We start from the raw sequence: 22238 nt of genomic DNA, 5'->3' as shown, positions 1-22238 counted from the left end.
TGCCTAGTAAGAATAAGATCAGGAACTATACAATTGTCATCAGGTTTCTTTTTATGTGTGACTCTGGGAAAAAGTCGAGTTATGTGTAATGAATTGAGCTGTTAAGCTAGAGTGAATGATGTGGGGTTTTGTTGTTGTTAGGGTTTTTTTGCTTGGTTTGTTGCTTTTTGTGTGTTTGGATTTTTTGGTTTTGCTTTTGTTTTTTAATATCAGCTGTACATTGTCTAGTGTCCTGACAGAACAATAGTTTTAGTAATATTGTGGGAATCAATTGACACAAAAGGAAATTTTATTTGTTTCCAGAGAACAATTTTATGTCCTGTGAGGCAGGACATACTTGACTTTTATGGGCGAATAGGGAGTTGGGACAGATGTTACATGAATAGACAGTGGGCAAGGCAACACCTGTTACTAGATAAATATGTAAAAGTGCCTGACATCTTTTAGAGAGCACTTGTAAGACAGAGCCTGAGAACATTTTCCAGTGGTAAAGAAGAACTCAGCCAGGGCAGTGACAGAAATAAAAGTGCAAAAATTAAAAAGATCTAGGTCTCTACAGCTATTAAAGACCCCAACAAACCAAACCAAGCCCAATCAAAAACAAAAACAGCAGAAAAACCCAGTACTGGAATGGATTCTCCAACAGTGAATTTTGCAAGAGGGTGGGAGAAGGCCATAGACTCCTCATTATGCAGGTACTCAAACTTGCCAAATTTCCACTACCTGCAAAGGAGATAGAATTGTGAGAAGAAAGCTTAATTATGAATATGTTTTCTATTTAGGAAACTTTATTTGGCTTCCAGGATATATTGCAGGGAGAAAGGAGAAAGAAGAGGAAAAACGACACAACACATTTATGTTGCAAAACATTTTCTCCAAAACAGCTTGTTTTGTTTAACCAATTAAATCCACTCAAGATGCAACTTGATTTGACTTGAGCATGAGAATAAGTCTGAAGAGTCCCTTGCCATCACGCCACATTAAAATATTTCCTCTGGGAGCAGTAATATTGTTCATTGTGATAATGACCTCAGTTGTTAAAGTATTATTGAAGAATTTAGTTAGACTTGATTACATGCATTTGAAATAGTTTTTGGCTGGGAGAAAAATACAGGGGAACTGTTCCTTTTTATAGTTTTTAACATGCAACATAGAGGCTTATGCTATGAAGTTTGGGCATAGGTGGATTATTCCCAAGCACTCTTAAAAGATAATTTGGGAATACTACAGTTTCCAACACGATATGTATAAGTAAATTTATACAGGACAATCTCTCACAGAGTGCTCTTCCTAATGTATTTTGAACAGTTACAATGCTTGCACTGTACACTGAACAGTAATGATGTTGATGTGAAAATAATAAACATTTGCAGTGTAAGGTCCAAACTCTCAGAGGTTTTGGGAGATTGAATGATACACAGACAGGAATATTTGATGACTGGTGTAGAGGAAAGAGGAGTTAAAACCAAGGCAGATGAAACTTGTCCTTGAGAATTTAATTTCCCTTGCACACAGTCTTAGTGAAATTGTAATAGGTCACTCAAATCAAACTCCTACAAACAAACAAAACAAAACAACCCAAAAATCAAAGCCCCAAGCCAAACCCCTCACTAATTAAATGCATGCTACTTCTAACCCTGAGCATCCCAGTTCACATATATGCTAAGATTTCACAGCTAAACTTTAGTGAATGGAAATTCAGCTCTGAAAACAATGAATCACAATGTAGTGATTTGAAAAAGTTGTCATAATGTTAACTTTGACTTTCATGCTTTCATTTATCATTGGTAAAAGCAAAGAAATCATAATGCTCTCCTTTACCTTGCAGAGTATACTAAGGGAATACTAAGATGATGTGATGGGTGACAAACACTTCACTTTCTCATAGAAATTAGTAGGTCAGTATTCAGAATAAAGTGTGAAAAATATACTACATTGTGAGGCTGAGCTGAGTAATAAGAAGAACATGAGAATGCTGAGTCCCCTCTTTTCACTAAGGATTAGCATCCTGATTACTGAATCACTCAGATGATTGTCTTGTAGAAAGAAATTTGATTGTATAATTAAGGCTACTGCAATGCACAGCACAGAGAAAACTTGTCCACTTGAGCCTTTTTGCTTATATCACAACGGATATAAACAAAAATCTGAAAAGGTATATGGAACTGGAACTTTTTCCAAGTCTCAAATCCTCCCTAGTAAAACCTTACATAAGGGCATTTGCGTCTTTTCTCTGTTGTGGATATTTTTGTCTGAAGGTGCTATAAAAGGCTCTTCTGGAAGGTGAAGGAACCCCTTGAGGTGATCCTGAGGATGGAATCTGGGATTCTAAGAGGGATTGGTGTTGCCTGTAGAGCACTTCAGCTGCTATGTCACATATTTGGGATATTAACTACTGTGATGCTGCAGCTTTTTGAGGATCTCTTTCTTTACTAGTTTTGATCCATCTGAGAGTGCAATTCAATGAATAAGAACGATATGAACAAGATAATGCTTATATCTACTGCACAGTTTACTCTGCAGAAAGTTCAAAGTATTTTGCAAGACAGCAAGCATCTTGAAACATTCTTAAGTATGAAAGAAACAAGTGCCATGCAATTCATTTTTCTTTAAGGTACTGCTAACCCCTACCGGTAGTAGAAGCTTAGTTTTACTGCTGCATGTCAGTTTGAAGCTGTTCTATTACATCAGTTATGGTGTGATTTTTTATGTGTTTAATATTTACTCATCACTTTCAAATCATAGCCTGAAATGCAGTGAGGGATTTTACTGTAATTTAGAATTACTTCACCTGAAATTTTTGAAAACCTATGATAGCTGTGAAAACCAAGGGAAAAATCTGATTTACGGTTAGTTCTAAATGTAATTATGATTCCTTAAAAAAACCGCCAAAGCTATAACGTCCAACCAACCTTGCCTTAAAATCTGTATGGAAGAAAGTAGTCTTAAAGCAACAGTTAGTAATGCTATTAACTACATATCTACATAAGAACTGGATGGATTTCTTTTCTGAAACTTTTATTGCTTGCAATTCCAAGAAGGTAATATAAACACCGAATTCCAGCTTGCTTCTGATCACTCTTTTAAGAATTTAGGCCTAGAGCGCAACCTTCTTTTACAAAAAAACATAGCTTCATTTTCCACTGTGTTGTTTCTGCTCTTATGGTTGATCAGCCAGCTTCATACTTCCTCAGTTTGAGAGCAAAATGTGCTGTGTATAGAGCACTTTTTTCAGTATTTGATCTGCGTGACTTAGACAAAAGAGAAGAGTGAAGCTGAAATTTCTGCCAGGTCACAGCATAATTATGCCATCTACTGCTGCATTTCTGGTATCACATTTGAACTGTCTGCCTAAGTGACAAATATCATTGTGGGCAATACATAGGTATAATTGTAGCAGAGATAATGGCTTGGCATGAGAAAGCATTGTTATCTCTAAGTTATGTGCAGCTTTAATTGAGACACTAAACACTGATCAGATATCCTCTGTTTCTTTAATCCCACCTTCCAGTGGAAAGCTCACAAATACTAACATAGAACTAGATCACTACTTTCTTCCTTTCCATGATTCAGTTCCAGAATGCAGAGATAATGTCAGATTTGCAAAGAATATGTACCATAAATTGTCAAATCTAATGAGATTTAAAGGTTAATACCAAGTTTGAATACAGAAGTCACTGAGAATCAGAAAGGAAAAGAAGGCTGCCTGAAGTACTGTTGTGGTGGGTTTGACTTTAGCTGCATATCAGATGCCTGCCAAGCAGCTCCATCACAAGGCAGAGAAAAAGTAATAAAAGTCTCATGGGTCAAGATAAGGGCAGGGAGATATCATCCAGCAATTACAGTCACAGGCAAAAGAGACTTGACTTGGGGAAATTAATTTAAATTCTTCCAGTCAAATCAGTGGAGAAATAAAGAAAAAACTAAGTCTAAAAACATCTCCCCCACAATCCTCCCTTCTTCCTGAGCCTAACTTTAATTTCAATGGGAACTGCAGTCAGTTCATTTTTGTCTCTGCTGCTCCTTCCTCTCCAGGGGGAGGACTCCTCACACTCTTCCCCTGCTCCGGCATGGGGTCCCTCCCATGGAGACAGACATCCATGAACTTTTCCAACATGGATCCTCCCCATGGGCTCCAGTTCTTCATGAACTGCGCCAGTATGGGCTCCAGTTCTTCATGAACTGCTCCAGTATGGGCTCCTCTCTTCACAGGGCCACAAGTCCTGTCAGGACCCTGCTTCAGTGCAGGCTTCTTATGGGGTCACAGCTGTCTAAGTTTTATTTGGCTCCCCGCAAAGTCCCCAAGACCCAGTACAAAAACTTCCGGCAAAGAGCAAAAGAGAAAAAAAATTACGAAAAAAATCCAGGCTAGCCGGACTATATTAAAATATATATGTATTTAGGTATAGTACAGTTATATACAGTTGGAATACTATATACAATCCCAAAAGGGAAAGGGAAAGGGGAAGGGAAGGGGAAAGAAAAAGGACAAAACCAAAATAGATATGCACAAACAAAAACTCAGGATCTAGCCAACTAAAGAATTAGCAAAAGAATATCTTGTTACTTTGCTTGGGACAACAGAAATTGCGCTGAACGACCGCTGGCATCCTCCGCCTCCCAAGGTCCACAGGACCTCACCAGGCCTCACTCTCCCACACAGCAGAACCTACAGCACGGAACCCACACCTCCAGAACCACCGGAAGGGAAGAGAGGAAGAGGCTTCTCTCTCCGTCTATTTATATGTTGGATTACGTAAAGGATGGAATACTTCCTTCCTTCCTTCCTTCCTGGCAACCAGGAAGGAAGGCCTAAACTCAAAACCATTACAACAGTCTATTCAGGCACCTACCTGCTCTGACGTGGGGTCCTCCATGGGCAGGTGGATATCTGATGCTCCATGGACCTCCATGGGCTGCACAGGGACAGCCTGCCCGCACCACGGTCTGCACCACAGGCCACAGGGGAATCTCTTCTCTGCCTGGAGCATCTCCTTCCACTCCTGCACTGACCTTGGTTGCTGCAAGGTTGTTTCTCTCACCTATTCTCTCTCCCAGCTACTATTGGGCAGCAGGTTTTAACTCTTCTTCACTGTATTATCCCAGAGGTGCTACTATCACAGCTGATGGATTTGGCCTTGGCAAGTGCTGGGTTCATCTTGGAGCAAGCTAGCACTGGTTCTGTTGGACATGTGGGAAGCTTCTAGCAGCTTCTCACAGATGCCACTCCTCTACACCCCTGCTACCAAAACCTTGCCATACAACCCAAACACAAACGTAATTCAGATAATTCAGATATACTTTATACAGGACAGCCACTCACCTGTATCCCCGACTCCAATTCTTTTTACTTGATTATTTTAATTTATTTTGAATTTAATTAGAGGATCAGTGTTATGCTGCTTCTACCTCTCTCTCATAGGGGCATGTCTAGTCTGCTGTCAGACAGGAATGGTTCTAGATGCTGTCTTCCATTTCTGAAAGTCTTGGATACTAAGAATTTTTTGTTGGCATGTAAAGTAAAAACTTTTGAGCTATTTCCTGTAGACAATGGATATAAAGGATTTATTCTAATGTAATTTTTTTTTCCACATTCTTCTTCATACTTCTAGATTGAATAACTTGAATTCCAATCCTCTAATTATTTTTACTGCCTTTTCTAGCTGGTTCATATCTTTCTTGAATGAGTGCCCAGAACTCAGCATGACTCTCCAGCTAAGGGCAACTCAGTCACTTAAATGAGTGAAGAAATTCTCATGGCTGATAAAACCTATTCCATTATGCATTTCCTCTTGGATGGCAAAATACACCTGTTAATTCCTAGATCTCTTTCTGCAGTGCAGCTGTGTGTGGAGTCATGTGTTTTCCTATGACTGTGAGCTGATTACCTCTAAGTGTAGAGCTTTGTAGTTGCTGTTATTGAGCACTGCCTAACCTCTGATGTAGTCTGTAAGAATTCAGTTAATTAAGATTTTGAATTCTAACTCTGGTCCTTCTAGATCAATATTACGTGTAAATTTGCTAACAATACCTGTCATTTCTTTCATCCAAGTTGGTAAAGAAGTATTTTATAGTTCTGGACTTGGGATAGACTCTTGTAAAACCTCACTCCATACCCTGTTCCAGCTTGTCACTAATCTGCTGATAATACTTTCGTTATTTAGTTTGTCCTACACAGTGTGTTTTTTTTCTTGTGCCCTTTTTTTTTTTGGTTTGTTTGGTTTGGTTTGGTTTTTTGTGTATGTGTGTTTTTACATTACCAGTGGTATCAAAGAATAATCTAACCTGATTTCTACTTTGAGCTTTCTTTTTGAAATCACTGACAAACTGAATTAGCCAAGTCAGTGCTGTCCAACCCTTCCTTATCTTTTCATTGAACTGTGATAACTTGCACCTGTGCCCTTTAAAGGTCACCAGCTCTCCTCACTCCCTTCTCTTTTCTAGACATCCATCCCACTAGACCTCAGTGACAACAGCTGTAGGGTTATAGAAGTTTGCTTTCCTGAAGGATATTGATTTTTTTCCCATGGTTTTCTTCCTAAAAGCCAGAACTGTTATTTTTATCCTTGTCCTCATCTAAGTTGCTTTCCACGTTTATTCTCTGTCACTTCCAAACTGAGCTTCTGTCTCATATTTGTATTTAAAGGATGCCCCTGGGTTTCGGAAGAACTCGCCTATATCCTGCTCTATTCCACTACTAGACATGGAAATTGCATATTATCATCAACTCTTAGTGCCTGGATGACACTGCTAGTGCTCATAGAAAGCAACATAAACTCTGACCTTGCCAGCCAAATTGTTTTCAGCTTGTGTTATTTAGCACTTTTCAGTTACGTAGTCCCTTCCATAATTTGGAAGTAACAGGAAGTACACACATGTATGATATTATAAGGCTACACTTTGTATTGATTGTTTTTCTGAAGAAAAGATATATTATTCTAGATTTCACATAAACTTCATATGAATTGTCCTTCAGCAGGTATCAAATCATAATCTAAGTATTTATTTCCCACATAGTATTATGAGTAGAATCATCCTGTCATTCTTTCAGGGCCCAATGGCAGATTTGTTTGTAACAGAGTACGAAAGAATATTGCACTGGAAAAGGGGAATTATAGAATTGAATTATTTCCTTGTGTTTGTAAATAGTGTTTAAAGTGATGTTAATCTTCTTATTATTATGCATGTAAGAAGGGCAGAAAAATAGTTATTCATGTTTCTTGCAAATTCCACTTAAACAATGAAAAAAATCCAATGGAACATTCAGTTCTCTCACAGCTTCCTGATTTTAACTTCAGCTAATGGTACCAAGGATAATAGTAAGGTTTGCAGAGCTTGGAATTCCCAGTGCATTGCCATACCAAAATGTAGTAAACCTGTCCTTATGGCTGCAAAAGTCACAGGGAAGATACAGGGTTGAAAAAAAGTATTAAAACAAGAGAGTCACGGGAGCCCCTCTGATCCTGCTATCTACTACATGGCAAACCAGTTGATATAAATCATAGACAGCACTACCTTTAAATATAGTCAGGATATATACAGATATAGATATATTTATGTGTACATAAATACATACATATCTACCTTGACTACATTAAAAGGTAGTCCTGCCTTTGATTTATATCAACCAGTTTGTCCTGTATACAAAGGATCTGAATACAAAGCTATGTAAAACCCCCACAGGTGTTGGAATTCAGAAGTAATGCTCATTTCACAGAAGCACGTCCTTCTAATAACTCTTTCCTGTTTTGAAAATATTTTAATTTCTGCAAAAGTCTTAGGAATATCTTTACATGGAAACGTTGTAAGCTAAAATGTATTGGAATCTGTAAGGGGAAGGACTGGATATTCACTTGTGTAGCAATGGAAGCAAGGTGGGAAGGGAAGAATTGATGAATGGATGTTGGAGCTTTCCATGGGTATTATGCATGGATATGTTTGTGCATTATGTTTGTGTTTGTGTCAAGTGGTGCTTCTGTGGCTTCTGGGAACTGTAGTTTCAAACCCCCATAAAATACATGAAGAAATGTATGATTTGCAATGTTGCCTAAAATAGAAAAAGCTTTCTGGACAATATTAGTATAGGTAAGGTAGAAAATGTTTCTTTTAGTAAAGTGCGTTTTGGTGCAGCAAATACATAACATGCACATGAGTGTCCAGGGGTTCTACAGTTTTATAGTACTAATCCATCCAATCTGAAAACAATCCGCCCCCAGGACCTCCCCAGATCTGTCCCCCTGGCATGCCTCCCTTGAACTGAGTTGGAAGTCTCAAGACCCCTTTCTTCCTCATCTTCCTCCGCCTCACGGCATGCGTGGCTTTTGGAGCTCCTCCAAGGTTCCTGGGCCTTCAAGGTTCCTTTGGCTATAATGATATCTTATTATTCTGGTCCAGATGCATATGTCCCAAACAAGATGTGCTTGGTAGAGTCTTTTCCCTTGAAAAGAACATTAAACAAAATCTGAAGAATTTAGAAAATTTGACATGAAGTGTGAGAACAGGGTTTGGTAACTGTCAACTGCTATTTTAAAGTGTAAGAAACTGTACTGCCATACTAAAAATCCATATTTGCTACAAATCTTAAGAATCCTAAGGCATCAGCAAGAGCAGAGAAGTGTGTGCATATGTTAATATATTAAATTCATATTAATTTGAATGATAGCTTTTGTAAAGATATAACTGCAGAAAAACTATTAGGACACACTGGGAGGAAAAAGCAAAAGCACAGGAAAAAAGGTTGCCTGAAGTGTTCATGTATGTTTTTCTTTAGCTATGTATTGGCTTTTTTTCTACCTTCTGAATTACTATGTTTTGTTTTTCTACTGACTGCCAAGATAAATATTAATGAAAGTACAGAAGACCTGGAAGTGGTTCAGTTGAACATATCCTAAGCTGGTAGTAGCTTCAGCAGGTGTAGAAATTATTTTTTCCCATTCATTCAGATCAAATAAAATTAATATATTTTCTAGCAATCATGAAGCATACCTGGAAACTCACTGCATATACAGACATGAGCAAATTTTTCTGTTGCAAGAAAGTTTTTTTTAGTTAAAAGAGCTTTAAGGTGCTATTACCAAAGGTTACCTACTAGGGTTTATTTTAGTTTTTGTTTGTTTCCCTAGTTGTTCATTTTGCCTCATTTTTGACAAGCAAGTAGTAGTTGGAAGTGTTATGATGGTGCAGTTGGGATAACATGAGGTTGCTTTCTTTTAACACTTAGCCTACATGACAGTTGTCTCTCAATCTGTTCGCTTCTAATCACCTGCTTCGAATCAGAGAAACAGCAGAAAAATACATACTGCTTTGTAATGAGCATGCATGGGTGTGAAACCTACACTCTCACTTCTAATATGCAGCCACTTTTTTCTTTGTGCAAAAGCAACTTGAGCTTTTGTGATTCTTTTTTCCACTTCATTTATTTGCCTATTGCTCTCTGTAATTAAGTATGAGGATATGAGTACATGTATTGAGTTTTTCTGGTTGTTTGGACTCTTCATTTCAAAATAGCTAAGGAAATATGTATTTCCCCTCCCCCATATTTTTCAAATATACATCAAGAGGGTTTACGCATGTGCGTGTATTTGGTTGCATCTGTCAATGACAATTGAATACCAAAGCAGATTTCAAAAGGCAATAAATATAGTAAGGTGATATGTTTATGGACCATGGCACTTTTCTTTTGTCTAGGCAATGGTTTCTTACACCATTACCGTGGTGCTAGAAGGCTAGGAACTAAGAAATATTTTGCTTGATCTTTTAATCAAACTGCCCTTACAGTGTGCTTCCTGTATAACACCCTGGAGTTATGATGTTTGTGCTTGATTTCTCTTCCTGCTGCTGAAGGACAGAATACTAGTTGTTCAGTACATCCAGACACCCTTACTATTGGCGGAGAGGTATAGACAAGGTGCATTGAATCAATATGATTAGCAAGATGTCCGCTTTATTAGAAGAAACAACAGCTTTTATACTGATAATTACACACACAGACATGTGATTCTTTCTCAAGATACATTGGATACATAAGGAAAACATACTGCGTTGTCCAGGACTAATTGGTCCACAGCAGGTGTCCACAAAACTTGTTCACCTTCCAAGAAACTCCTCCTTCACCTTGGCACCAGGCCTGCAGCCATATTAGTGGCGCAGTATTTTTTAATTATATGCACCCAGCTGTGCTAAGGTAAAGGTCTCAGAATTGCAATTCAGATTGTTCACAGAACTCCTGCACGGCTACACCTTACTGAATCTTCATTCTGAGAGTTACCACTAAAACATGGAGAGCTTGGGACAGCAGTACTTGTAAGGCTGTAGTCCATAGCTGCTAAAAGTGACCCTTTGGCACTCTTCATTCCTTATGCAGTGCGTTGCTTCCTAAGTATAAAGGGCACTTTGTTGGTGTCTAGGTTAACAGAAGAGAAGACCCAAGTGGATAGAGTTATTAGCCCATCATGAGTGGGTGGAGCTAATTTATTGTTAGTTATTTATGATCATTGAGGTTTTTTGTTCCCTTTGATGATGTTATTGCTAAGATTTTCCTCTGGTTTTTGTGTGTGTTATGGGAAAAGTGGCAGCAGAAAGCAGGGCTTAGATTTCCCTGTTTTCTGGACAGATGCTTGAGATGATTATTTTTTCTTTGGTGTTGGTTATTTTAATGTCTGAATCTGTCTTCTGATGCTGACAGTCAAATAATGACAGGATCAAATCCTGATAAGTCAAACAAATATTCTGTAAAATCTAGTAAACCTTAGACTAGAGGGTGACTGCTGTCCACTTCCTGGTTTTTCCCTTGTCTGTTCTGCCTTTGGTATTAATAAAAAGCAGTTTAGTTGAACATCTGCATATCAGCTAATCATTCACAGAGTCCTAATCTGATCATACCTCGAGATAAAACCACTCTGCTTCTTGCTGGCATAGTAGAGGTGAAGAGAGTCATACGTAGTAAATGTACTGTAAGAACTAATGGAGGTTGTCTGATCTTGAAAGAAATTATTCTTTTAACTAAAATAAATGTATTGGATTTTTAGAGAGCCAATTTAAATAAAACTGCCCTTTTTTTTTCATGAATGGGCAAAAAATGAAGTAAGCAGGCTTTGTGTTTTGTTTGTTTTTTTTTTTTTCCAAAGAATATGGATGGGTTTTATCATCTGAAAAAAAGCAGAGTGAAATTCAAGCAGTAGGAAAGTGAGATGCCACAATTCATGCTCAACTTCCGTTGTGATGTTCTCTCTTGTGATAAAAATGACCAAATCACAGAAAAATTTGGACAAGCAGTAAGAGAGAAGGCTTGACCATGTAAATTAGCTATGATATTATTCTAAACTTATTTGAGCACTGTGGACTGTAGACAACTTGTAATTCACCTAAAACAGCTTTGTGACCTATAATGACTAGGATTTGAGTATTATAATCTGAATTTACTTAACAAGATAATTAAATATTTAAAGTCAGTTCATTTAGAGGATAGAATGGATTATCTCTCAACATTTGCAGATTTCTGTCCTTCTATTTGTATGCATGGCTGAACGTTCTCAAATTTTTTGTTGTAGTTTTCTTTCAAATTTCATACCTTAGCTTTTGCCATAACAATTAGGACTGTGAAGAGCTTTTCGTTGTCCTAGGAACTGAAGGAAAAGAAATTATGCAATGCTGAATAAGACAAAATGGGTTTAGTCCTCATTGCAGTGTAGAAAAGCACTCATAAAAGTTAATTAAGCTCAGGAAACAGACAGCAAGATAATTAAGATTAGGCCTAATTTTACACGACAGGAATTCTGTGATGTTTTCCAAGGGACATCATGTAGAGAAACTCCAGGCTTTCAGTCAGATTCTCAAAAGATCGTTACAGATGATGTTAAATAGCAAGGCAGACTAATGTGATGAGGCATATATTTTCTTTTATATTTCTTTAAGAGTAAAATTCTACCATAAACATCATCATGGCTGGGCTTTGCGAACGAAGATTTGGGAAGGGCTCTACCCACGTTTGTTGCAAGCCATAAACATAAAATAGGACTAAATACACAGTTTATTATTTTATGCAATGAGATATCTAAGTGAATCTGTTGCTGAAAAACAATAATTATTACTACAAAAACCTTGATGCATTTGTTGCTTTCCTCTGCCAGACTAAAGTCCGCCATGCTGTACTGCAGTTTATTATGTTCTAGAAAACTATGAGAAAGGTCTTTTGTTTAAATCAGGCATACAATGTTCACTTTCCTCCCTTTGTGGACCTTAGACATAATCTGTAGTATTCCATGGGCTTGCAATATAGCTTCCTATTACTATCAGATAAAGAAAATCCATACAAAGCCTAATTACACTCTTATCCACTTCAAAATTTTTATTACTAAGTACACTAGAAATCTTAGAAATTAAAATGAGGAATAAATTACATGGAACTGTGGATTCTGGTTATTTTTTTCTGAAGTACTTCTGCTAATTCTCTGTGTAGCAAATTAGCCTCATTTCTTATTAGGCTCAAGTCAATTGTTTAGATACCAGTGCTGTATTCTCTATGCCTGGGCTTATACACCAGAACTGTCAAAACTTTCTCTATGCTGAGTAATCGATCCTAGGAAATATTTTATAGTTTCTTTAGTATTTTCCATCCAGTAGCATTTGATTATATTGATTCTGTGTTTGCTTGTGTAATTGGAGGCCTCTGTTATTTTTGTATTTATGTACCCTTCCTAGGGAAAGAAGTAAACTGATAGAAAGTGTGTGGGGGTTTTATTATTTTTAAAAAAATATCTAGATTATTCAAAGCTGCATATACTAGAAATTATTTTCCTTCATATCTTCTCTGTGAGTAACAACAGGAGTGTGAACAAACATATGTAAAAAATAATTTTTAAAATAAGTTTGAATACATAAGAGGTTGAAGAATTTGTAAGATGATGAAAAATGAGGAGGTTTAATACCTGGTGTGTCAAACAGACTACAAAAACTGAACAACTCTCAGGCTGATGAAATCTTCCCTGTGATGCCAGTATTGTGGCATGGATGTAGATTACTATCAAATAATCTAACACATCTGTATGTGCTTCTCACATCTTGAATTAGGCAGTTTCGTAATACTACTTTGACTTACAGCTTAGTTCCCGAGTTCATGGTTACATGTAAATTTTAGCTGTCATCCCAGAAATATTTCTAGCTGTCAATATTTAGAGAAAACCTTGAAAACATGACTGAAATGATTCCTTAAAGGAAGTAAATGCTTCTTTGAACAAAGGCACCCACCTTGCCTTTCAATAAAGGGGCTTAAAATAAAGACAGGGATGGACTTTTTAATAGGGCCTGTAGTAATAGGATGAGGGTTAATGATTTTAAACTAAAAGAGAGTAAACTCAGACTACACATAAGGAACATATTTTTACAATGAGACTAAGTAAGTTCAATAGATTCTTTATTTTTTACAGAATCTAAGCTTTAATTCATTTTAACTTGTAAAATAAAAAGCTCTGTCAGCAAACTCTCTAAATTAATTTAGTGTTCCAGAAGTTAGTGCCGTAATTTTTATAGGATTAATTGTATACTTCAGCTAAAACAAAATAAGTGGACTTAAGCATTAAAAAAGGAATTAAACTGTGACTGAACCAGCTTCTCTACAAAACAAAGTCTTCATATGTTGCCATCTGTGCATAGAAGAGGACAAGTCTCTGTGCTTACTCAGTGCTTTGAAATTCTGCTGAAAACCTTGCATCCTTTTCCTCACTTGTTTTTGCCACTTTTAAAGTTCACTTTTTTTTTTTTCTTTTTTAAGTTCCTCCTTGCTCTGGAGTAGTTCCTACTTGCTTTTAAGTAGACTGGTTTGGAAAGTGCAATGTGATTCTCTGTAGTAGCTGTCTTTAAAGCCAAAACATGTTTGTCTTCAAACAGGAGTTGGACTCAAAGATCCTTATGGGTCCCTTCCAACTCAGGGTATTCTATGATTCTATGATTCAGGAGCAGTGCTCTTAAGGGAAATGTGCTCACTGCTGAAGTACAAAATGATTGTACAAAGCTAGTTGAATAGATCTGGTTTTCTCATATACCCTGAAGTGCTAGTATTTTAAGGTCCTTTGTACATGCATTCTACATACCTTTGTTGTCAGGTACCCGATTATTGTAATCTTTCTTTTGCTCTGTTTAAACAACAGAGCATAAAGGCAGCTACTGTACCTTACTTACATTTATTGTATTTTATCATTATAATAAAACTTGGGTTGTCATCACTATCCTCATTCTTTCAAACTCAACATTCAACCTCACCCTTCTATTTAGCAATTAACCTCTTTCCCTCTGAACCTGAAAGATTTTTTTTTTACGTCCCAGCACTGAAAGAAGCACCAGATTTGTGTGTGATTTGAAGTTGGACTTTTTTTCAGTGTCTTGTCTTGCTCTTTTTTGTGGGTATGCAGTGTTTTTGAGGATGTCTTCAATGATGCTGGCTGCTTACTAGTGCAGATGCTTTTCCTAGGTTGCTGATTCTCACTGTATTTCAGGATGCAAGTTTTCATAATGAATGTCCGTATTTGTGGTTTTTGAAAACCATGTACCCCTTCACTTAAACCAAAACTTAAACAAACCAAAACCCATGGACTCTTCTGTTCACATATGCTGCTCTTTTCCAGAACATAATTTATGTTCTGAAATGGTTTCCTCCTTGCAGGGTCCCTGGGAGGTTTTATGTCACCATAATGGTACACTGTATCACAGAGCCATAGAATGGGTCAGGTTGGAAGGGACCACACTGAATCATCTGGTCGCACCTCCCTGCTCAAGCAGGGTCATCCTAGTGCACATTGCACAGGATTGCATCCAGACAATTCTTTTATTTCTCCAGTGAGGGAGACTCCACAACCTCTCTGTGCAGTAGGTCTGATTCTAATTTTGTGTCCTGCTGCAGATATCCAGGCCTGCACGTTGGCACTGAATGTTTTATTGAGACTTTGTAAATGTGCAGTTATTTCTTTCATGGCTGGCTTGACATATCTATTTACTTCATGCAGCTGTTAAAAGCTTGAAATTTTAGCTTTGGCTTTTGGCTGGGTGTGGTTTTGTGATAGAGTGATATGACTGAACTCCTGGCTAAGCACTGTAAAACGTGCTGCTAGCAAACAACCATCTGTTGTCAAACTACACAGTTCCTGAAATGTTGTAAACACTTGCCTTGGGTTTGTGCAAAGAATATCTGCAGGATGCTGTCTTTCTCTAAGTCTGAGTGAAACCTATGGTGTGGTGTGCAGCATGTGGTGCTGTGGTGGGAATAAAGGTGGTCATGATCAGCCTTGCCTAATCCTCTGAGGCAGAGGCTGTTATCTTCAAAATAGAAACAATACAGGGAATTTACTGTAGATAGTCACAGAGTTGGAAGGGACCCATAAGGATACTTGAACTCTTCAGTGAATGGCCTATATAGGGATCAAAGCCATCCTGGAATTATTATCACCATGCTCTAACCAACTGAACTAATCTCCGTACATATATGTTCATTTCAATTATGTCTTTGCCTCTAGGGTAGTGGCGTGTGGTTAATATAATTTGTTTGTGGCAGCAGCTGGGACTATATCACCTGGGAATGCCCTGCTCCTGCCTCAAGACTGAGTGAACATGAACCACTTCCTGAATGCTGTGTGTGCTTACACTCTTTCAAATCAAATTGAAATCAAATCAGCAGTATTTTATCTTAGCACGCTGAGTAGCTTGCTACTGACTTCATATTTTGACAATAGGTTGCAAGTTAAAATGGGTTTAGTGACTGAGAAGCAGATTTGTATTTCTGTTTTACTCGTTTCCCATGCTGTTCTGGCTTACAGAGCCTTAGCAAGTCCATCAGTAAATGAAGTACTTCCCTTTCCCCTCCCCAAAACTAGGAATGCTCACAATTTCCAAGAAACTTTTGTCTTTTGCTGCTTGTCTTTTGTGTCCTGGAATGTGTCACCAACTGATCCCTGCATGTTGAATATCTTTGGTCATGTTTGGCAACTGTCTGTAGTAGGCTTGACTTGAAAGTCAAATCCCGTCAGAGCTGGTTGTCTATTCCCAATCAGCTTAAAAGAATTTCACGAAGAATTCTGTATCTCAAATACTTCAATGCTTTATTGTACAGTGACAGTTTTCTCACTTGATCTTAGATAGTTAGAACATTCAGTAGCTGATCCTTTTTAGAACAGCAGATGCAAACAATCTTATAAAGTCTTCTCTTTTTTGTTTTGTTTTGGTTCTGTTCTCTCTGAAGCCATAGAATCTAGTTAAGTTCATCTACTTTGTCTCTGTTTTCTGTTTTTCCAGGTAGTCCAGATTCTCTTGGCTGCAGAACTGTTTTAGACACAAAGGTATAGTTTTAGATAAAAAACTGCAGTGTTCATCTCTGGCATCGTCTACTGTGTAAACCTTGGGAAGTGAGAATGCTACATTTTCAGACCATTTCTAAAAGATTTCTTTGGGGCATTCTTTTGTGACTAAAATCTGTCTTAAACAGCTGTGTTCTTAACCTTGCAAACACTGACTAATCTGTTCCTGACTCTCATTCCCCTTTTTTTGAATATTTCTTTGGCACAAATGACTTACAGAAGTTACTCATAGTGCCTTCTTTTTCTGTTTTCTCTTTCTGTTTGTCTAATATCACAAAAATAATCAGTGAACTGGATGCTGTATTGCTTAAGGTGTTTTTGTCTGGTTTGATGCGTTTGTAGAGAGGGTGCTCTGGTCCTGTAAATATGTCATAATAATCTGCAACACCTTTGTAGGAATGCCAGTGGATACTACAGGCTCTGGCAGAATGTTGTTGGTGCTTGTGACTTTACCTGCATGCATATTTGTGGATTGTATGGTTCATGTCCTTTCTTTTCCTGCCTAAAATTTTAGCATGTCTAGGTTTTCACCCCTCCTACCCCCTCAGAACTGTGCTTAAAATTTGCATTGTCCTAATGTGTAAGACTGAATAATTTTATCTTTTCTCCCCTTTTCTATCTCTTTTTGTAGGTGCCCCACTGTCTGCTTGGTGTTCAGTTTTCTGTTGGGCTACTGATGCCTTGTCTTTGCATCTAGTACTAGGAGCTCTAGAAACCATTTCTTTGTGCTAATTTTCATTGCATTAAAGTCATGAAGTGTAGAAACCTTCCTCCAAGATTCAGTTTTGCTTTCAGAATGTGTGAATTTTTTCTTTACCACAAGCTTTAGCACAGTGAAACAGCTACCATGTAGCCCACTAGGCAGGGCATTTTTTGTTGTCTTTACACCAGCTCAAGCCATTAATTTTGTTCATCTCTCTTGTTTTGCATTTATGCAATTCCTTTTTCATAGCTTCTACTCTATTTTTTGATTTCCTGTATTAATGTGTAATCCTCTGCTTACGTGTTTTACGCTGTAAAGAAATGTCTTTCCCCCCTTTTTTTTTTTGGAGTAAAAAGTGTTCTTGGTAGCCTAATAGTCTGTGTATTTCTCCCATGTCTGAGCCAGGTGTCGTAGTTATGAGTATCTTTTATTTTCTTTCACTTTTTTTTCCCCAGTTCAATGGAATTTTCATATTGTTTTAATCTGCAGCATTTCAAACTTTATAATCCATAGCCCCTTTAAATCTGTTTTCCTGGTGAAAATAATCTGCATCCCAGCTATATTCTCCTCCTGCTTCTTGTCTCAATACTCTCCTAGTTTTACAAGTATGGAGGATCATTACTAATTTGTGAAATTTTGTTCAGCCTTCAAACTTCAAAGTAAGAACAGCAAAGACATTGTAACAGTTGAGACTTTATTCCTTTTTTCCCTGTGAAATCTTTACTTAATACCTTCTATTGGGAGACTCTTTATTGTAACACTATGGATCTTATGTTGCCAGCAAATGGAAATACTAGTTTTTCTTCCTTTCCTATCACGGACACTAATTTGCTCTTATGATTGTTTTTGTGGGTCAAGCTAGAGACCTCAGATGTCTTGAACTTCCTTCAAATTGAAGACATGGCTGGTTTACTTGCATTTCTAGCAAAGAAACAAGACAGCTTAATGATGCTCTTGGGGGCTATTTTTAGGTAGAAAAGCAATTGTTATGGAGAAAGAAACTGATACAGAGTTCAATTCCTGTATTAAATTTCTGAAATGAGAAGACTGTTCCAGTAAGAGTATATACTTTCCTGAGAATTTATTTGCATGTATTTGTGTTTAAAAACTAGTTTATTTGAAAGCTCTCTAATGCATAGTTAAAATAAAGATGAGGAATTAAATAAAGATCAGGAAGAAGTGTAGATTCAGTCAGTGTCAACATCCTTTTGTCTGGAGTTCCATAAGCATTTAATAATATGTTACACTATGTCATCAACCTATTGTTTGATTTCCAACCTGAAGTTAAAAGTTGGAAAAAGCACCACTCTTATTAAAGTTTTTTTTTCTCTTTTGTGCTTGTATTTTTTAATCTTGAAGAAAAAAATATGGAAATATGAATAATTATGTTTTATAAGAGTGAAGATTTACAGAACCATGTGTCCTTTCTCTAAGTCATTGACACAATGTGGCTCCTTCATGCAAACCACTTATTATGCATGACCATACCTCTGGTTAGTTAAACTTATGATTTTTCAGTTGTTTTTCCTATGGATGCATAGCATTAGTGTTAGTAAAAAGATGACTTCTATATGGGTGGATTTTTTTAAAATAAGGAGTCCTACAACAAAATAATATCACAGAAAACATTTAAGATCATGAACTTTTCTACTTCTGAGCTATATAAAATCACACAATTGTCATGAAGTTTCCATATTTAAATTTTAGCAGTGTGGCTTTTCTTTTAAATAAATCTGTACCTGCTGCATCTTTTTAGTTTTTTTGCAGTTATTTCCATTACATAAAAACATAACCAGGAACGTATTTTCCTTGAGATGATGTCTTTTATGCAAATTGCATCAGAAATTTCAGGCTGAAACATGAATGTCTGCTGATTTATCTCCCACTGTGATGATTTATTAAATCGTAAAATGAAATGTGTAATTGCAAATGAAAGTGACTCCATTAGAATAATAATTAAAACCTAAAATCAGTATTCTCACCAGAGTTAGATAATTTCTTCTCCTGAAGTCTAACAAAAGAAAGCCACATTTACCTCGCTTCCTGGTACTTTAGTTGTGTACCATTGAGACAGGGTAATATTTGCTCTGAGTATATGTGTGTGTATTTTACCATCCCACATGCACATTAAGGCATTTGTATGTGCTAGTAATTTAGATTAGACCTTGATCCTGGAAACAGTTGTGATTATACTTAACGTGACATCCATACCTGAACTTAACAGATATATGTGTTTATGCTTGGAGAATTTGTGCCTTAGTGTTTTGTGTAAGTCAGTTCTAGTCCTGTAGAACTCAATTGTATGTGAAAGAAATCACATTTGAACTCAGTCAGAGTTGACTGAGCTCAGACTAATGTGTCTCACATGCTCTGGAAGTATCATGAGTTTCTGAAAAAATTCTGTTTGGTAGAAATAAAATTTTTTTGTTTGTTTTGTTTTGTTTGTTTCTTTGTTTGTTTTTCTTCTGGAAGTACCTGTTTCAGTGTATAATTTTTTTTTTAACAAAGACCTTTCTGATACTTGCCTCCTGGTTGGACTTGGTAGACTGCTCAGGATCTTCATGTTACAGGGACCTCGTTTTCATGCAGAGTGATACTTGACTGCTGGATCCCAGGTGTCCAGAATCTACAGACGAAGGCAATCAATTATGTAGGTTGATGCTGCCAAGACTGAAGTAGCCAACAGTGCTTTGATGGCTGCAGATTTGGATACAGTTAAAGTTCCTCTTTTTGGAACCTATTCCAGGTGCGTGAGATCAGAGTTCTTGGTACTTAAATCTTTGTGCTTTGCACCAGAAAACCTTCTAAGTATTGGCGTCTGAAGGGATACTAGCTGTCTTTCTCATGGTAAATATGACACTATAGCATTTAGAACTCTTTTTTTTTCTTTCCTGGGAGGATAAGAGAGAATGAAACAATCTAGGTTTTTATTCCATCATTTTTAAGAACACACTTCAATTTCCCGCACATCAGAAAAAAAATTGTGATTGACTTTGGTAAGAGCAATCCAATTACTGCTTCAGCTCAAAACCATCTCATATTTGCAGGATTTCATCCCATACTGCTCATTTTTGTCTCTTCATCCTCACTGCCACCCTCTTGCTTGCTAGATGAAAAACCTGGACAAATTGTAGAAAGCGTTGATCAAAATTGTGTTTTGTCAAGCACTTGCATAAAATGCCGCTATGGTATTGAAGCCCACTTTTTACAGAATTGGTCTCTGCTTGGTTACAAAAGAGGAATGCAAAATACATAAAACTGTGGTGTCTTTTCTTGCATGGGATTGATATTGATTAGTCACTCAGGCCATATAGACCATGATAACAAAGCCCAAGGCTGTTCTGGTAGAGAAGTAGGTATTTACCTTCAGAATTACTCAGCAGAGCTGTGGAAGGCACTTCAGGTATTGATCCTTTCTTTTTTTAAAGTACTGCCATGGCTGGCTGGATAAAATGCCATGTTATTTTGCTAGTTTAATGCAACTGTGGTCAAGATGGTCTCAGGTCAAACTAAGAGTAAAGAAAAACTCGTCTTTCATAAAACCTACAGACCCTTGCATCCTCACTGTCTGTGTTTAAAGACTCAGGTGACTCCACTTACTTGTGACTCTCTTTCTTGCTTGCTTGTCAGAGCTTGAGTTCCTAAAGAATGCTCATTTCTCAGTCCTTGTATCTAGAGAGTTATGGATGCTTTCCTGCTTCATGTACTTAAAGTATTGGCCCTTGGGCACACACATAACCTACGACTTCAAAAAAACCACCAATATTGGGAACGAAGGCAAGGATTTTTTCATGTTCTCTTCATTCCTTTGAGAATATATCAGCGTCATCTTGTCTACATTTTGTAATTTCTTAGTCGCTGATTCAGTTAATGTAATTCTGTCTTTTTTCCCAACTTTTCCTTGAAAGGTTAATATACTTTGAGTAATTACTGTCCAGAAGAATAGACAGAGTCCACTAATAACTGTCCTGGTGCTTGGCTTAATCCTGGGCTGTTGGTTTTACCCAGTATGGGGTAGCATGTTCTTTCTCACTAATGAGCAATCTTATTAAAATCCTGATGTAAACCATCATGAATTGTATATAAATGCACCGTTTGCTAATAAAAAATTACCACTTGGGTAAGGTAACACATTAATTGGTCCCATTTGAGACTATCCTAATGATGATAGGTTGATTGTGGCATGTTTTGGTGCTAACTTTGATGGATAATACAACAAACATACTGGTTAAATGTAGGTTTTACTTATTTAACATGTATAGTTTTCTCCATCATTTTCTCAGCCAGGTGGTTCTGGATCTAGACTGAAATCAAAACTATTTTAAGCATGTTTGCACTTAAATCTTGTTACTGCAAGGGAAATCAGTATTATGATATGGTAGGTAGATAAGATTGCATTGTCATTTCCACTTAACACTTCTATCTTCAGGCACTCTGTAGCAAAAAATATGGACTCAAACTTTCTAGGTGTCTGTGAAAACTTTAGGAAAAGAAAGTTTCAACAAAACTGTTTTTACTACTAGAGAAATCAAAAAAAGTATGTGGTAAAAAATACACTTTCTCAGATGCATTTTTATTATAACCAAAACCAAAATGTGGGACATAGACAGTTGTAGTTAGAAAGAACAATAGTTCTTATTTGATAAATACATTGACCGTTGAAGTGGAAATTGGTTTTCCTTTGGGTGACTTAAGTACTATACTTCACAAGGGTACCATAGTAGTCAAATTTTTCAGAAGGGCTTTGTACCCAGTAGAACAATATAAAATGCTAGGAGCTGCTGGATACTGGCCCAAGTTCAAAGTGTGCAACTCAAGAATGTTATGCTTCAAATACAGATGATGCTTTCATGTGTGCTCACAGAGCAGGTGTCTAACTGCTCTGAAGATCTGAGTCTGCAAGCTTGGGCACCTCTTAAAATAAGGAATATGACTGTATTATCATAAGAGAACATGAATAAGTTTTTCATAATTTAGTGTCATATGGCAAAAGTTCTACTTTCTGCAGCTCGTCAACAATGGGAAACATTCATCTGCAGAATTCACGTAGAGATGTGCGTATTTTTGTTTGAACCAATAGCTACCAACAGGACCAAGTCCTTCTGAAGCAGGACATCCTCACTGTTTTTAAACTCCATTTAAGAACAAGTTTACCTATAATATGAATAGAAACTTTCCTTAACCATCACTTAAAA

This window comes from Neopelma chrysocephalum, unplaced genomic scaffold (assembly GCF_003984885.1).
Source record: "Neopelma chrysocephalum unplaced genomic scaffold, ASM398488v2 Primary Assembly neopelma1_96942, whole genome shotgun sequence".
Lineage (NCBI taxonomy): Eukaryota > Metazoa > Chordata > Aves > Passeriformes > Pipridae > Neopelma > Neopelma chrysocephalum.
The sequence above is the reverse complement of the archived record's forward strand: the minus strand, read 5'-3'. Positions refer to the sequence as shown.